Genomic DNA, 19,554 nt, shown 5'->3' on the forward strand with positions numbered 1-19,554 from the left:
GCTTTCACAGTCGCCCAGGCCTACTGTTGCTGACTCTCGTCACTGTTGTCGTAATATATACATAATGAAAACTACGTTAAAGTAATCACGACAAATTTGTCACTATAAGTTCTACATAAATTTACAAATACAAACTAAATAGCTCTATCTCTCTCTCTCACTCTCTCTCTCTCTCTCTCTCTCTCTCTCTCTCCCTCTCTCTCTATCAATCAATCTCTAGCTATATATCTATTTCTCAATTAGGTTGGCAAGTGTTTCCATTCAAAAATATTTAAATAATATGTTTTGATTATTAAAAAAAAATCATGCATATACTACAATGGTGAGATTTAATAAGACATTCACTCACATTAACAAAGACGTTCACACAAGTTTTAACAGAAGCAGCTTAAAAATAAATAAGAAATATCATAATAAAAACATAGCAATAATTAACAAGAGCGTAAAACTTGTGTAAGTTCATGCCCCCCCCCCACACACACACACACAAAAGCATTATATATACACATAGAATACAAGAGAAAGTGCTTCGAACGTCAGGTCATGCAAGAGAGATCATTAGCATCAATGCGATGAGCGTTTCGTCAGGGGTGACAGATGACAGCAGAGAAACACAGGTGACAGCAGAGGAACACAGGTGACAGCAGAGGGACACAGGTGACAGCAGAGGGACACAGGTGACAGCAGAGGGACACAGGTGACAGCAGAGGGACACAGGTGACAGCAGAGGGACACAGGTGACAGCAGAGGGACACAGGTGACAGCAGAGGGACACAGGTGACAGCAGAGGGACAGACACAGGTGACAGCAGAGGAACACAGGTGACAGCAGAGGGACACAGGTGACAGCAGAGGGACACAGGTGACAGCAGAGGGACACAGGTGACAGCAGAGGGACACAGGTGACAGCAGAGGGACACAGAGTACAAAAGCATTTACACCAAAGCCATAGTTTTTCTTTTCAAAACTAATCAAGGAATAGGAACAGTAGCACAGAAAACGGTAAGTGTAGTTGACACCAAGTTGATGCCAAATGTGGACATGCCAAGTTGTGCTGGTGCTAAGTATGGGCATTCTAGATGGTGTTGATGCCAATTGTGGGCATGCCAAAGGGTGTTGATGGCACGTGTGTGGGCATGCGAGGTGTCGTTGATTACATACAAGTGTCTTGCTAAGAGAGAGTGACATCAAGTGAGCATAGTGAAGTGCGGCCATACAGCGGTTGAAGAAACACAACGGGAACCGGATTCTGAAGAGATATGAACCATTTATCTCTCTTTGCTATCAGTCCCTGACGGGGGGTGTGTTTGGAGTCCCAGTGGGCTTTCGGCGTCAGGTAAGTGCCGAGGATGCGCTTTCGCATCCCATTCCAGGGAGGGAAAGTTAATCTTTGAGAATCACCAGTCGCTTCGGGATCCTCCGTGTGGACCTTTGTGCTGGCTGCAATAAGGTTGATCACACAGATAATTACCTTGATCCTGGGGCGTACGATCGTCGTTTGTGACCTGAGACTCGTCGGACTAGAAGTGATAACCTAAATCTAAATGACTTGATTTGCGTTGGTTATGTTGTTGTTAACGTAAGCTATTGTCTTATGGCATAAAGAAAATATGTGAAACTAACGATTAGTGTCAGTATATGCGGCCTGTGATATTGTACGGGAGGAGATTTTGTTAATTTGTAGTTTCTGAATGACTAACTGAAATTGAAGTGAGCGGCAGAGTTATGTTATAGATACAGGAAAGTGAGAGATGATAGTTGTAGTGTTGGACTATATTTTACTTATATTCGTGTGCTTGGTATCACGTGGGACCAGTTAAAGTGCTTACATTCAGGAGTGTGTTTCAAAATATCAGGTCAATAAGCTGCTTTAAATCCCAATGTGTAAATGAAGAAAACTCTCTCTGTCTCTCTCTCTCTATGAGCTCCTTTACGAATTGTGAAGCAAATATTTAAATCTATGAAAATCTTTACTAGTTTTTGCCAGTTATATTTCTATTTACAGTTGGCACCACTCCACTATGTCTACCTGAAAGCTGGCCACACAGTTCCCATACTGTGTTTCAGGAATATCTAAACTTCATTATTCAAGAATCTTATGTACAACCTGCGTGTAGAAGTGTCATTCATATGATAGAATTGCTCGAGCAAAATAGATCTCCTAACTACGTTGCCAAGGGGCAAGATGGGTTGCCACTTGGCAAAGGTTTTAAACAGCGTTTCATACCTTGAGTGAGAGGGAAGGTTGGCCGGAGGCGAGGGCGAGAGAGGTCGTGGGTGAGAGTATACCGACGCTGTGGGAGCGGCCACGGCTGCTAGCGTCACGCCAGAGAAGTGAAGCTACTCACCCTCTGCCTTGTGTAGAGTGTCTTGTGTCTGGAGCTGGCCACGGACGTGACGGACGAGGCGCGGGACATGCCAATGCCTGAGGACTCCGCAGTCGTGATGGATTGGAGACTTAAGGTGCTGGAAGGGGGAACTGACGAAGATCGTTTTCTGCGTTCGCGAGACGTTTGTGATCCTCCCGGGTGGTCTGGGTGCAAGTTCTGCGTCCATCCCTGAGATTTGACGTTGTTGCGAGATCTTGTCTGCTTCTTCGTTACTTGTGTCGCTTCTTCTTGCTCCTTCTCGCGACGCTGGAAGGACGCCTGGATTCGCCGTGCAGCTGTGTTGGTAAGCTTCGGCGCTTTTAAGCGTGGTCGCTTCGGCTTGCGAACCAAAATTCTTGGATGATACTTGATATGGTACCTTCTCGACTCTTTAGCGAGCTGCTTTTCAACTTTTTCCAAAACTTCTGGAGGCGCTTGGCCCTCGCTCACCGCCCTGCGCGCCCGCTCCAGTATAGCCTGCTCTCGCCTTTTCATCTGGATCCAGTGGGACAGGACCATGGAGCCTACTCGCCGGGGGATTCCGTTCCGTATGTGTTGCTCCTGGTTTTCTTGACAGGAGAGAGCACAGGACACCGGCGGTAACATAGGAGACGGCGCCGTCTTCGCCTGGTTACTGCCCATCGGTCGTGGTGACACTTCAACACTATTCTCTCACTCCCATATATATAAATTTATCTATTTTTTTCCACACTCGATCAAAACTATTTACAAAGGCCTCATAATCAGCTGTTTTGGTGGCCAGAAAGTCATTAATAATTTCTAGTCTGAAGAACGTTTCTGAGGAACGTTACATTAAAACCACTTTGAGGCTAAAGGTGATACAGTAATTAATATAGCCGGTAGTCGTGATTGCAAAGTAGCAAAGCAGTCAATGTATAAGTCGAAGGATTGACATAGCTGCTTTTCTTGTATCCTTTCGTCCTGCTTCATCTCTCTCCCTGTGAATAAGTCTTGGGGAAAAAATCACTTAAAATTTATGCATACGTAATGTATTCAATCTGAGATTCTATTTATATAAATTGTTATTATTCACTTTTCAATCACTAAGTAAAGTGTATTATGTAAATATTGCGTATTTACAAGTGTTTTGTGCGTTTCTGATCAAACTTACAGAATTGAAAAATATTATTTAACTGCTAACGACTTGATATAATTATGTTTTTATATCTTCAAACTGTATTCATGTTTTGTTTTCATTAGTGATAAATTCTTTAATTAAATTTGTTAATCAGAATAAAAGTTATTATAATGATTGGAGTAATATTACACTCTTCTCTTTTTACATTTAAAAAAAATTATTTTAAATAACAAATTAATAAGAATACTTAATTATTATTAATATTTAACACATAATAATTAAATTAATTAGAAAATTGCGAATTACATAATATAGAAGAAATTATTGCCCAATAATTTCATTGCTAAAACTGGAACCAAGACAGCTGACAGCTGCGGGTGTTGGGTGCAGGTGTCAACGAGCTGACAGCTGTAGATAGCAGGTGTTAAATACTGGGGGGGGGGAGGCTCACAGCCACAAATCCCAGATGATGCAAGCGGTTGGGCACTGTTCCTTCATCCCATCCTCATATCCCAGCTCCGTGTCCTCATATCCCAGCTCCGTGTCCTCATATCCCTTCCAGGGGCCACAGAACCATACGTTGCTAAGCGCTCTCTCCTGGTAATTACTTTACTTCTAAGTTCAACTTGTTAAGTACATCTGAACGTAACATTCAAACCAACAGCAGCCAAGTTAGTTACTCCAGCCCCGCGGCACACTTATCAAGGCAAGGAGATGCCAGAAAGTTGCAGTAGATGGTACTCAGATAAAAATTATAGAAGCAAACATTGTTATATGATAAATGTACTACTTATTTGTGGCTATGATGCTACAGTTAAACATTAAAATGCTTACTACCACTATAAAATGAATATATTATATATATATATATATATATATATATATATATATATATATATATATATATATATATATATATATATATATATATATATATATATATATGAGTACGTTTTTTACAAAACAATTACCAGTAATATTAATAATATTAAATCGCAAAGAAATCATATTTAAGTGATGTGGTTAAGTGGTTTATGGCGTGTGCGTCGGAGTAGCCACTGTGTAGGTTCGAATCCTCTTCAGGGCTCCTACTGATTTTCTTATAATAATAAAAAACAGTAGCAAAGCAAAACATGCTTCTCAGTACACTCTAGCAACAGACATGATCTTGCGGTGCCGAGAGACCTAAACTCATCAAGCTTATCTTCAGTCAAAATCATCACAGCTTCAGGCATGCACTCACAGGTGAAGATTTTTGTTTACCTTATCGTAGCTACAGAATTGTTTTAACTCACGTGAGAAGTAATCCTATCTAGGATTTTCCACATCGTTTCAGTTGAAGTATGTAACCTGGTATGGCCAGATCCTGGCCTAGATCCACAGGATTGATCGACATAACGATCCTGTCATGGCTTGATCCGAGTAAATGTCCCACATGATTTAGTGAGGAAACGATCAAGCTATGACCAGATCCCGGAACAGATTCACAGGATTGATCGTCTAAACGATCCTACCATGGCCTAATCTTGGCAAATATTCAAGAGGATCGATCCAGCAAACGGTCCTGCCATGTCTGGTTCCAGGTACATATTCACAGGATTCCTTTCTGCCTGTAAGTCAAGAGCATCCAACGCGATAGTTCGCTCACTACACCCACTGAAAGCTGGTCTGTGACTCCACAGCCACTACTGCTTGCTGGCTGGCTGGTCGCCGGCCAACAACGCTGCCTCAACCCTTAGTTGAGCGAAATTCCGGACTTTGTTACGATCGATGGCTGTGTTATATCGTTGGAGGTAAAGAATGAGTTAAAGAAGGAGTGTGATTTTTTATGAGTGTGCAGGCAGGTGAGTATTGGTCGAGGTGGGGAGAGCGGGGCTGGGATCCTGGAGAGGGGGTGCTTACCCAATGGGGCGATGGAGGGGTGGAGTCGTTTATGGGGGAAGGATAAGGCTGGGGGATGAACTGGCAGTGGGTAATATTATTTGTTAAGGTCCTCCACTGTATCATCACTGTACCGTCACTGTATCGTCAAAATAAGGAGACCTGGAGAGCACCAAGTTGAACACGGTTGTGAAACGGTATCCTCATCATCCCAACGTTCCACCTCACTGTCACTCTGGTACTCTAGACCAGAGTGATCCAGAGTGTGCCAATCACTCTTGGTCAGGAGTCTGGCCTTCTCAGGAACACCCACAGAGGTCGAGACTTGCTGGGACGCAAGATTTGTATTTTTCCCCATTTCATGTTATTGAAAATGTTTTTAAGAGTCCTGGACACCTTCAACATCTTGAGAAAAGGTAATATTTGTCTTCATTTTGGTCACCACTTCAGTTACCATCACAGTCACTACCAACTACCAGTACCCAATCACCACCATCTCAACCACAACAGCTACCAACCACCAGTACCCCAGTCACTACCACCATCTCAACCAAAAACCACAAAAACTTCCATCCATCGGCACTGAACCAACAATCAATCACAACCACCAGTGACCATGAATTAATCAGCATCACCAACCACCCTCGCCAATCATTACCTTCTCCACCAATCACTACCAAAAACATCTTAACTAACCACTGAAGCCAAAACAAGGCAACTATTATCACTAAAACTATTAACTACAATAAAAAACTGCTGGACCATATTTTGATGAATTCAAATCTCACTATAATACGATAACATATTAATTAAATAATTTCTAATCTATATCTCTCTCTCCCTCTTATCCGAGACTCCTCATGTCACCTCATCTGATGTTATGATATATTTGGCGGATTTGTATCTGTTCTCTGTTTGTTTTTAGGAAGGAGATGAAGACAAACAAAATTAGTTTAAAAAACGACCTTAATTGGGCTACAATGTCTAATTTCAACAGGAAGTTTTGCTTCGTGGTTCTGTCCCAATATAAAACATAGCCAAAACGTGTTTCAAAATTGTTTACAACGATTAAACAAAGTAATATTGAGAGGAAAGAGGAAATATTTGATGTGAGGAACAGGTATATGTGAATGGCATTCTACGTACGAGAGACGTAATTAACAACTTTATAACTGCATCCCTAAGGTCATGACATTCACAACCACAACCACCAAGGTCACTAATGACAATTACAATAACAACTTCAAAGTCCTCCGTGACCTCCACCAGCTCAACATGGAGCAACATGCAAGCAACAGCCTAGTTGACCAAACTCTCACTGGCCGGGCTTGGGGAGTAGAAGAACTCCCAGAACCCCATCAAGCAGGTATCAAGCAGATAACATACTAGGAAGTGACCGTGCCCAACAGTACATGGGCAGGCCAGTGACCGTGCCCTCCAGTACTAGGGCAGGCCAGTGACCGTGCCCTCCAGTACTAGGGCAGGCCAGTGACCGTGCCCTCCAGTACTAGGGCAGGCCAGTGACCGTGCCCTCCAGTACAAGGGCAGGCCAGTGACCGTGCCCTCCAGTACTAGGGCAGGCCAGTGACCGTGCCCTCCAGTACTAGGGCAGGCCAGTGACCGTGCCCTCCAGTACTAGGGCAGGCCAGTGACCGTACCCTCCAGTACTAGGGCAGGCCAGTGACCGTGCCCTCCAGTACAAGGGCAGGCCAGTGACCGTGCCCTCCAGTACAAGGGCAGGCCAGTGACCGTGCCCTCCAGTACTAGGGCAGGCCAGTGACCGTGCCCTCCAGTACTAGGGCAGGCCAGTGACCGTGCCCTCCAGTACTAGGGCAGGCCAGTGACCGTGCCCTCCAGTACTAGGGCAGGCCAGTGACCGTGCCCTCCAGTACTAGGGCAGGCCAGTGACCGTGGACTGAGCACCTGAGCACCTTCTCCGTCTTCCAAAACTCTACATTTACGAGGACTTTAACCCCTGTGCTTCAAGATTATATTCACTTAACTAAGCCAAATGGGATTTTTGCACCAGTCATGGGCCCTCATTAGACAAATTACGCCAGTTAAAATAATAGATCGCGCTACATTATCACGATGAAAATACAATAGGGTAAAGTTGGGTGAGGTGCGGAGGGGAGGAAGAACGAGGGGAAATAAAGAGGGTACAAGAGAGGGAGGGGAAATAATTAGACAGAAGTGAAGGGGAGGAGGAGAAGGACCTTAACAAGAGGGTTTGGCCAGACCGGAGCTGAGAAATATGACCAGGTGGGCTGCGTAAATATAATCTTGGTAATACCCTATTATCCTCGCACCGTGTTTGGTTATGCCATCTTTGGCGTCTGGTTATCCTGTGTTTGGTTTAAGTCTTCCTGGAGTTGGTGTGTTGTTTGGTTTAGAAACTGGTTGTTCACGGGGTGATGTTGGTGGGCTGGTGACATGTTGGTGGTAGGGAGCTAGTTGTACAGGTGGTTGTGGTTGTGGGTCGTAATACGATATTAACTGCACTCTACGACGATAACACCAATAGTCATTCCAATCAAAGGTAGAAAGATGGAAAGAGGAATCATGACAGCAAGAGGGAGGGCTGGAAAGGTTAGGTTAGGTTAGGTTAGGTTAAGGTCTGGACATAAGCTACAAAGTTATTATCCACAGACTCTTGTCATAATAATTCTCAGCAATAACCCTTAATAATGGGCTATAAGCTTAGCAATGAGCAAGATCGGGGTGAGGTCATTGTGACTACACAATCGTAGCGAACTATACACATACCACAAAAATTTGCTAATTAATACTCCATCTAATTGCCAAATAAATAATAACAGCAGTATTATTAACTCTGATTACATTACCAATGCAATCAACTCAATAGACACTCAATAGACAATTGCAGTTGATATAAATTTGATTTATATAATTATTTATATAAATTATTATATTTTTTAAATAAAAATAGTGAGCAGTTGTTTAACAAGAGAGTCAGAAATATGAAAACTTCGGGTAATTATTGTTTTGTTCGTGTTGGCGATAAGCTCCTGCAAATACGCAAATGAGCAAAAACACTTGTTGGAAATACGCCGCAACACGCGACCCCTCTGAGGGCGGGGGGGGGGGAGGCAGCACCGGTGGAGCGTCTCACGTAATGAATAAGGAAGGTGGACCATTCCTAGGTCCACTTTCATAGGTAGAAAGGTACTTCCCTTCCACCTAGGAAGGAATATTGCAATATTTGTACTTATTGCAATATTTGTACTGATTGCAATATGTACAAATAAGCCCTAACCAGCAGCAAGACAGGCAATTTTTTATTTGGCTTTCCTAAGCCCCCTCAGTGAGATCAGGCTGACATGTAAGCCCGTTCTCCTAATCTGACAGAATGTACAAAGTTCTAACCTAACCTAACCTAACCTGAGACACACGAACCCAACCCACCCACCTAACATAAACAACATAGCAAACGTAGATTCCATATGAGTGACAACTTTTCATAGATCTGTGTAATTTGCAATCAAGGGGGACACAAACGTACAAAATTAGACGTATTTATTAACAGGACGTGTTGCTATACACACCACCATCAAGCACCTAAACAACACCTATTATATTGATGACCAGACCACACACTAGAAATTGAAGGGACGACGACGTTTCGGTCCGTCCTGGACTATTCTCAAGTCGATTGTTTGACAATCGAAGACAAGATTCAAGATTCAAGACAATCGACTTGAGAATGGTCCAGGACGGACCGAAACGTCGTCGTCCCTTCAATTTCTAGTGTGTGGTCTGGTCAACATACTTCAGCCACGTTATTGTGACTCATCGCCTGCAACACCTATCATACTTCTTAAACCTCAGAGGTTGGTGCACAAATTGGCGATCGACGAAGGAAAAAATTAAAAAAAATTCCCAGTCAAACTCCAACATGTAGATGGATCTACCACCTGCCTGGATCACCAAGACGACACTAACAGCTTCTTTGAACAACTAGTCATCTCTGGAACGCTCAACAAGAGCTCAATTGCCACGATATAAGCTTGATAACATAAAAAGAAATATATATATATATATATATATATATATATATATATATATATATATATATATATATATACATATATATATATATATATCATGTCCTTAACGAGTGATACTGAAGCAAGAATTTGTAGCCAGTCAGACCGTATATATTTTGGCCTTGACAAATACCTTAAATAGAGTCGTGAAATGTGAACACAGATTCGCAATCTGGAGCACCAGAGTCGATCGCGTGAGCAAGAGTTACCCAGGGTGAGATTAATGTGATCAAGAGCTCCATCATTGGTTAACGTGATCAAGAGCTCCGAAGGGTGAGATTAGCTTGATCAAGAGCTCCCCAGGGTGGGATTAACATGATCAAGAGCTCCCAGGGTGAGATTAGATTGATCAAGAGCTCCCAGGGTGAGATTAACGTGATCAAGAGCTCCCCAGGGTGGGATTAACGTGATCAAGAGCTTCCCTGGGTGAGATTAACATGATCAAGAGCTCCCCAGGGTGGGATTAACATGATCAAGAGCTCCCCAGGGTGGGATTAACATGATCAAGAGCTCCCCAGGGTGAGATTAAAGTGATCAAGAGCTCCCCCAGGGTGAGATTAACGTGATCAAGAGCTCCCCAGGGTGAGATTAACGTGATCAAGAGCTCCCCAGGGTGGGGTAACATGATCAGGAACCGCCACTTCACCTACACTGTTTACCCCCTGAACCAGGGAGAAATTACCCCGTCATGTGGCTATATAGTTACACGCCTCCTGAACGAGGGAGGAACTGTCACTTCATATAAAATGATGATCTTCCGCTTAATGAAATGGGTGCCTATATGGGCCACTCGTGGGAATGAATCATCACACGGTCTGATGATCAAAATCTTCTCCGCTTAGAGCTGTGATCTGATTGGCTTATGCCCCTGAGTGGCTTATGCCCCTGAGTGGCTTATGCCCTACCTAATGGCCTTGACAATGATAAGGACAGAATAATTTAAGGGCACACTGGTATAATTGATAATCTCGTCATGAAATGAAAATCATTCCACCTGTTAGGCAAATCAAATCTTGCATACTTGGCCAAGTAGTGCGGTTCTGGCTATTAGGTACGACTTATAAAGTCATTTAATATATTAATCGTTTTATTACACGTTGTTGTTAAAGATTCGCTACCTGGAACAAAAAGTTCCAAGTAGCACGGGCTATGGTGAGCCCGTAGTTATATTATTACTCGAGGAAATCGCAATGACGAGATATATCTGGTGTTAATCAGGTCCCTTAATTGTTCGATCCCATGCATTGCTCTAATGATTCAATATTTATATTATTAAAATTGAATCTCCAATGGTCTCTGGGACCAGACGGACGAATCACAGGAGCTATGAGCCGGTCGGCCGAGCGGACAGCACGTGGGACTTGTGATCCTGTGGTCCTGGGTTCGATCCCAGGCGCCGGCGAGAAACAATGGGCAGAGTTTCTTTCACCCTATGCCCCTGTTACCTAGCAGTAAAATTAGGTACCTGGGTATTAGTCAGCTGTCACGGGCTGCTTCCTGGGGGTGGAGGCCTGGTCGAGGACCGGGCCGCGGGGACACTAAAAAAGCCCCGAAATCATCTCAAGATAACCTCAAGATACATGTTCTGTGCAGGCGATGAGTCACAATAACGTGGCTAAAGTATGTTGACCAGACCACACACTAGAAGGAGAAGGGACGACGACGTTTCGGTCCGTCCAGGACCATTCTCAAGTCGATTGTGTTCTACATGTTCTAATAATATTTCTCGCATTTAATACTTGTTTTTCGACGAATTGGTCGATAGAAAGATGAATATCCCTTATAACTAGTTAAGATTCTACGATTCGGTCAAGGCCTAGATACCAAGATTCAAAAACATGACGAAGGTTGATTCTGGTGGATCAAATTGAATTCCTTAGCCACATAAAGTGCTCCAAGGGTAATTATTATGGCTCGGATCCTGAATCATTTAAAAGTTAACATTATAGTATCTATTATAGATAGAACCAGCTCGTACCAGAGACCCAGCCGGGTCTCTAGAGAACCAGGCCAGAAAACCAAGCCAGGTGTGTGCCGTCGTGTTGTTCTTGCCAGGTGTGTGCCGTAGTGTTGTTCTTGCCAGGTGTGTGTGTCGTGGAGATATGGCGCTAGTGTTGGGCCCTGGGACGGTTCTAGTGGGCCCTGGAACAATCAGAGTGGGTCCTGGAACAATCAGAGTGGGTCCTGGAACAATCAGTGGGCCTTGGGACTATTATAGTGGGCCCTGGAACAATCAGAGTGGATCCTGGAACAATCAGAGTGGGTCCTGGAACAATCAGTGGGCCTTGGGACTATAATAGTGGGCCCTGGAACAATCAGAGTGGGTCCTGGAACAATCAGTTGGCCCTGGGACGATTATAGTGGGCCCTGGAACAATCAGAGTGGGTCCTGGAACAATCAGTTGGCCCTGGGACGATTATAGTGGGCCCTGGAACAATCAGAGTGGGTCCTGGAACAATCAGAGTGGGCCTTGTGACGCTTATTACCGTCAAGACTATTACGATCACCTTTGACCTTAGGCACTGGTCCGGTGGCACCGCATGCTTACTGGGAGCCGCTTTTCATGTTACAGGTAAACTGACAATTGGAGAGTTGATGATGGTATTACAGAGCGACAATTAGCAGTCGAACGACATCAACTTTGCAAAATTAAAACGGAATGTCCTAGTGGACTTGGTAATAGCGAACTGGCCTATATATATATCACCCTCTTACCGCACCCATCCTCTCTCTCTCTCACTCCACACACACACACACACACACACACACACACACACACACACACACACACACACACACACACACACACGGCCAGTCAGTACTCACTAACACCAGGGCAAGCGAGCAGCAACAGGTCGTATTGAAGCAGCCTTAGGCCAGTGTCAAACAACATGCAAGATTTACAGGTCACTCACAGATATAGATCGGATCAGGTGAAGGTCTGGTACAGGTCGTATTCAGGTCAGAAGCAGGTTAATTGCAGGTTTGGTAAGGTTTAAATGTAGAGCGGAGAAAGGTCAAGCGCAGGTTTGTTCTACAGGTTACGAACAGGTCGCAAATACGTCATATGTCGGGGGTTAAATATGCAGTATTTTCTGATCAGGGGTAAGTCGTGTGTGTGTGTGTGTGTGTGTGTGTGTGTGTGTGTGTGTGTGTGTGTGTGTGTGTGTGTGTGTGTGTGTGTACTTACCTAATTGCCTAATTATCTAATTGTGCTTGCGGGGGTTGAGCTTTGGCTCTTTGTTCCCGCCTCTCAACTGTCAATCAACTAATGTACAGGTTCCTGAGCCTACTGGGCTCTATCATATCTTCACTTGAAGCTGTGTATGGAATGTGTGTGTGTGTGTGTGTGTGTGTGTGTGTGTGTGTGTGTGTGTGTATGTGCAATTCAATTAAGAATCTAGATAAGCCACAGGTCCTTTAAAACACCAGAGCAGATCAACTAGTAGTCAGTTGTGCTACATACAGGTCAGTCATATATGTAAAGTGTCCCAAATGCAGTTCACGTCAAAAATAAAAAAAAATATACATAATATTTAACAGTCAGATATATAATTGCAGGTCAGCTACGGTTATCTTGAGGGATACGGTTATCTTGAGATGATTTCGGGGCTTTTAGTGTCCCCGCGGCCCGGTCCTCGACCAGGCCTCCACCCCCAGGAAGCAGCCCGTGACAGCTGACTAACACCCAGGTACCTATTTACTGCTAGGTAACAGGGGCATTCAGGGTGAAAGAAACTTTGCCCATTTGTTTCTGCCTCGTGCGGGAATCGAACCCGCGCCACAGAATTACGAGTCCTGCGCGCTATCCACCAGGCTACGAGGCCCCTAGGTAAAAAAATAAGGCTTGCCACAGCTATAAAAGGCTTGCCATTCATATTCAATACAGTTATACACCTGATGTATTTTTCTAGGTTATAAACGAAAAGTTTACATGAAATGAATGAGAATAGTTACAGGTTGCATATGAAGCAGTTACAGAGATTACAGTCCATAAACAAGGCATTGCAGCCTAAATACAAACAGGTACGCGTTACAGAATGCTGTTACAAGGTAAATGAAAGCAATTTCAAAATCGACGTCAACGATTTGAAGTTAATTGCAATAAACTGTAGCATTATTGATGCTGTTTTACGTAAAATTGTAAGCATTTTCAGTATATTCTTGTTACACTTGCAAAGACATATAACTTAAGTGCAATTGCAAGATAGACACATTTGCAACTACAACAAAAACACAAATGCAGAACACGTGAAAATGCAAAACAAAATAGGTGCAAAAGCGGGATAAGCACATACAACAACAGGACAAAATGTTTGTAATTGCACGACAAACACCTGCCACTGCTGGACAAAATGCGTACAACTGCAGGTCAGATTCATGCAGCTGCAGGTCAAGTCCGAAAGCTTGGACTTAATATACGAACAGCTACAGCGCGGATACGTGTACTCGCAAGTCAAACACTGAACATAAGAACAGTTATACCCCCGCGTATGAACAGAAAAAGTTCAATGCCTGCAAGATGAACATGGGATTTAGAGCACGAATCACACACACACACACACACACACACACACACACACAGGTGCCTGGTAGCCTGGTGGATAGCAAGCAGAACTCGTAATTCTGTGGCGCGGGTTCGATTCCCGCACCAGGCAGAAACAAATGGGCAAAGTTTCTTTCACCCTGAATGCCCTTGTTACATAACAATAAATAGGTACCTGGGAGTTAGTCAGCAGTCACGGGCTGCTTCCTGGGGGGTATGTGTGTGGTGTGGAAAAGAAAGTAGTTGGTACACAGTTGATTGACAGTTGAGAGGCGGGCCGAAAGAGCAAAAAGCGCAACCCCCGCAAACACAACTAGGTGAATACACACACACACACACACACACACACACACACACACACACACACACACACAAACACACACACACACACACACACACACACACACACACACACACACACACACACACACAAACACACACACAAACACACACACACACACACACACACACACACACACACACACACACACACACAAACACACACACACACACACACAAACACACACACACGGCCAGTCAGTAATCACGGCCTTGCTTTCCTGCTGCTTAGTGTGTGGTTACGTGACGTAGGCACCATAACACAACACCATAACACAACTCAGCAACACCATAACATAACACCATAACACTGCAAGACCATAACAGCAACACTATAACACCAATACAGTAAAATAACACCCCCCCCCCCTCATACCCTGACACTATATTTAAAACTAAAACATAACTCTACTGAAGGATAGCACCATAACATCATAATATGGCATCATCACATTGCAATATAACATTATAACAACGAAATATGGCACCATATCGTAACACCACATCAACATAGCAATACATGCTAAGCCACAACAGCACGATAACTCCAGAACTTCATTACCCGGGAATACCATAGCACCTTAGTACCATAATACCACAATATAGCACCATACCACAAGAATACTATAAATCTACCTCCCCTACAAGAACACTATAAATCTATCTCCCCTACAAGAACACTATAAATCTACCTCCTCTACAAGAGCACTATAAATCTACCTCCCCTACAAGAACACTATAAATCTACCTCCTCTACAGGAGCACTTTAAATCTACCTCCCCTACAAGAGCACTATAAATCTACCTCCCCTACAAGAGCACTATAAATCTACCTCCCCTACAAGAGCACTATAAATCTACCTCCTCTACAAGAGCACTATAAATCTACCTCCCCTACAAGAGCACTATAAATCTACCTCCCCTACAAGAGCACTATAAATCTACCTCCTCTACAAGAGCACTATAAATCTACCTCCCCTACAAGAGCACTATAAATCTACCTCCCCTACAAGAGCACTATAAATCTACCTCCTCTACAAGAACACTATAAATCTACCTCCCCGTAGCAGCAAAACTTCAGCAGCCACACACCATAGCATTATATTGCTGAGATTAAACACTGTAGAACTACAGCACCGTAGATCTATAAGCTAAAGAGAACTATAGCACTAACTATATCACTACAAGAACTACAGCACCACAGAACTATTGCACGATAGAAATATAGCACCATATAGCCATATCACTAAAATATTAAGGAACCAGAATCTATCAAATCTACAACATTTTAGTATCAATACATCACATCAAAATAACACAACATAATAATAATAAAATAATTCTGCAGATAAGATGTATTATATTTTCATCAAATTCACTTTAAACAATATATTTGTTTTTAGGTTAAGTTCGTCTTAATAAATGTTCTGATGTATACGTTGAGCCTTTGAACTTTGTCCTTCACTGTGGTTCACATCATGAAGTACTGCAAATAAGTTCTTATATGTGTCGTATCACCGTGAGTTTTGCGAAAGTGATCTTGTTCGCTTCATGTTTCCTTTTGATGAGCCGAGACCACCTGATATGGACGGCTTCGGTACGTGAAACACCCGAATTTGGCCTTTCATCGCTGTGGCACAGCGGCCCGAGTGATTCTGTGACACTATAACTATGGCATCGTAACATTATGGCACTGTAACACTATGATATAGTATATATATAATCATTTGTGTGTGTGTGTTCTGTTCACCAATATGTTTTCCATATGTGTAATATGTTGAGTGGAAGAGTGCAGGCTGCGTGGGCGGTGCAGCAAGAACCACGCCCACCGCCCTGATGTGGGTGGGTGTAGAAGTCACGCCCACCCTCTGATGTGGGTGGGTGTAGAAGTCACGCCCACCCTCTGATGTGGGTGGGTGTGGAAGCCACCGTCGGCCACCCACCGTCCTGATTGACCCGGGTCGCCGCCCGCTCTTCAACTGGCATTCCGCTTACTTCTTGCTCCACACTCACCAGTATTACCGTCCCCCTCCCAGAACCCCTCCCACCTTCACCCCCTCCCAGAACCCCCCCTTTCACCCCCCCCTCCCAGAACCCCCGTCGTCCCCTCCCTTCCCCTTATTCAACTCTCCCCTCGTGGACTCCTCACCCCCTACCCCCAGCACGTGTATTAAGAGACGTCCCTCACTCCCTCACTACCCAGAGATCCTTGAAATTTTGGAGCAGGATTTTGGTGAAGAAAAATTTTAGTGAAGTCTCACTAAAATTTATCTTTGTTTACTGGTCTACTGCCATCTATATATAACAATTGTTTATTGTATTAAAGGTGTTAAATTGTTGCTCTCATAATAATAATTATCGTGCCATTAGTTAAATTGGTTCTCATAGAAGATGGAAGATAGAATAGAACCTGGCAATATTTAGAAAGAAAATGTTATATTTTGTATCACAGACTCAGCGTGAGTATTCTGAACACTCCAGCTGGAGTACTCATTACCCACGTAACAAATCTATAGAAGGGGAAAGACACATGAATATCTTAGATGATCAGGAAGTTAATTAGCAAAACTTACACACAAATATCGTAATCTGTGTGTATCTGTCTTGTGGGCTGACCGGTCTGGCTTTCAAGGATCGTCTGACCATTTTAATATTGTGGGTAAGGTAGTTGCCTCCCTCAGTAAAGGGAACTATCAGGGAGAAAGCGCCAAGCCATGACGACTCTATAACACTTGAAAGGGAGTCAGGATAAGGTTTTGGGGATGAGACGGGGGAAAGGAATGGTGGCCAACCACCGCCGTTAACGTCGATTAAACGTAGAATTAAGGTTGATGTTGATGTAGATTAACAATACTCAATTAGCTCTTGAATATTATTCCCATTGGATCTAGAGCCTTGAGTGCATCAGATAATCTTTTAATAGGTCCCGGCTCTGCGAGTGATATCATGACAATCGTAAAGATAACGGATCTCTGTGGACCTGTACACACTGTACGTCTACCACAGTAGCTATCGAGGTACAGGAGCGAGCCACGAACAATTAGAACAATCAAAGGTCACGGTTCGACTACCTGTTAGTTCAGTCGAATCATCCCGAGGTAAGTTGACCATCAAATATACTGTGCCTTCCGATTGCGGAATTCTTAAGAATGCTACACTACGTTAACCTTTAAGAAGGGCTCAACATAGAAGTGGGATCGGCATTAAAATTTACTTTACGATTGGGCTAGACTGTTCGGCAATTTGTTGATACTTATACAATGAGACTGGGGTTCAAAAAGGCTTGAAGTGTCAGCAACAATCGAATAATAGCCACACGTAATTATTTATATTACATGGATACTTTTACTCAAGTGACCATAAAGTGCTAATTAGATTCCTCTTGGAATTAGTCTTTCTGAATGACACCCAAGGGACAATTTGGCTTTTGGTACTTCGCAATGTTTTCCTCTATTGCTACAATATAGGGGAACACAGGCGTTTTAATCTAGGTATTCTCGAGATTGGACATGCACGTAGGAGTAAAAAAAAGTTTTATCAATTGATCTCTCACGTCACTCCTCACCAGAGAAAAGTCTTATATGGAGGTCTTCCTAATTGCCTGAAACTCAATGCAGAAGGCTGACGCACCATCAGTCCCGAGAACAAATGAGAGACGTCGAAAACTCCAAGAGTTCTCACTCGACAATTCAATCCCAGCCACAAACGAGACGAGAAACTCATCAAGAGACGACCAGTACTTACTCGTTTAGTAGCATCATTCATACCTGTTATTCTCTGCAATGGGGAGGTTTGCCACTCATGACTTTGATGACACACGTGCGCTGATTGGCGGAAGATAGCATCAATAGATGGACGTGTAATAGCGTAGCTTCTGCACGCAGCCACGTATCCCTCAACACCTGTCCCACTACCAGACTAGGTGACCTTCCCCTTACCTGTCCTCAGACCAAGTCCATTCCTTCCAGTGGACGACCCCAAAGACGCATTCATAAATTTAAATATGCGGCTCATTTAAAACAGGAATTTTCTCAAATATAAATTAATGTTATGGTATATAAGCATATTGTTGCATATATAGGCATTGGGTAGGTTAGTCGTTTAGGTTCTGTTGGAGATTATTTGTATTTGAAGTACGCGGGTGAAGCATTTACGACGTTGTGGTTCGAACAAAATCCAGCAGTGAAACACTTGTTCTAGAAGTGTTCGAATGTCATCAGTTGTGAGTCGCAGCCAGCCCTACAAACAAAGACCCAAAAGTGATTCCATGCACCAACCAAACCCCCTGTTTATGAATGATAAACGGTTTACACACGACTCAACTGATTTCTTTCGAACACTTCCGGAACAAGTGCTTCACTGACGAATTTTGTTCGAACCACAACGCTGTAAATGATTCACCCACGTATTACAAATACAAATAATCGCCAACAGAACCTAAACACCTAACCTAACCTATGCCTATATATGCACAATATGCTAATCTATTATAATATTAATTAATATTTGAGAAAAATCCTGTTTTGAATGAACAGCATGTAAAAATTTATGAATGCGTCTGTGGGGTCGACCGCTGGATGTATTGGACTTGAGTCGAAGACGGGTTGTTTATACATCTATTTAAGAACCCTTACATATTTTCTCAATTTTCGGCTCCTTTGTTTACACATTAAACAGTTTGTGTGCGCCGAAGCACTAGGAGGCTGTTTTTAACAAAACATTTATTGCCACGTTTCGTTACTCAAACTGTTTAATAAATATAAACTAAGCTGCTAAAGAGGGAGAAAAAGATGTACAAGTTCGTAAGTACTTGCGTAAATGTTTGATGAATCCGGCGCCTGTTTATTCCTTTCAACTTCATGCAACTTTGGCAGAAAGTTTATCCTTGATTAGTAGATCAGCAACTTTACTAGTAATGTTTGTTGACTCAAGTGGAATTAAACAGGTTTAGTTGTAGACAAATATGTCTCGTCCATTGGAGAAATCTTCACAAATAATGTCACTGATTCGAATAATCTTCACATCTGCTCCTGGCTAATATTCCATTTATTCTTCATCTTGCTACTGCACCTATTTGAACCAATCAGAACTCTACACACACACAGAAATCACAATTGCCTGATGCATCAAATGAACATGGCTACGACCATGTCGTATCTCAGTCGATTAAGGCAGCGTCTGGGATGCTCTCGACGCAGGTTCGAAGCCTCATCACGGCCCTTGTGGATTTGTCCAGCCCGTCCTCCAAACAAAGA

Source organism: Procambarus clarkii, chromosome 56 (assembly GCF_040958095.1).
Source record: "Procambarus clarkii isolate CNS0578487 chromosome 56, FALCON_Pclarkii_2.0, whole genome shotgun sequence".
Lineage (NCBI taxonomy): Eukaryota > Metazoa > Arthropoda > Malacostraca > Decapoda > Cambaridae > Procambarus > Procambarus clarkii.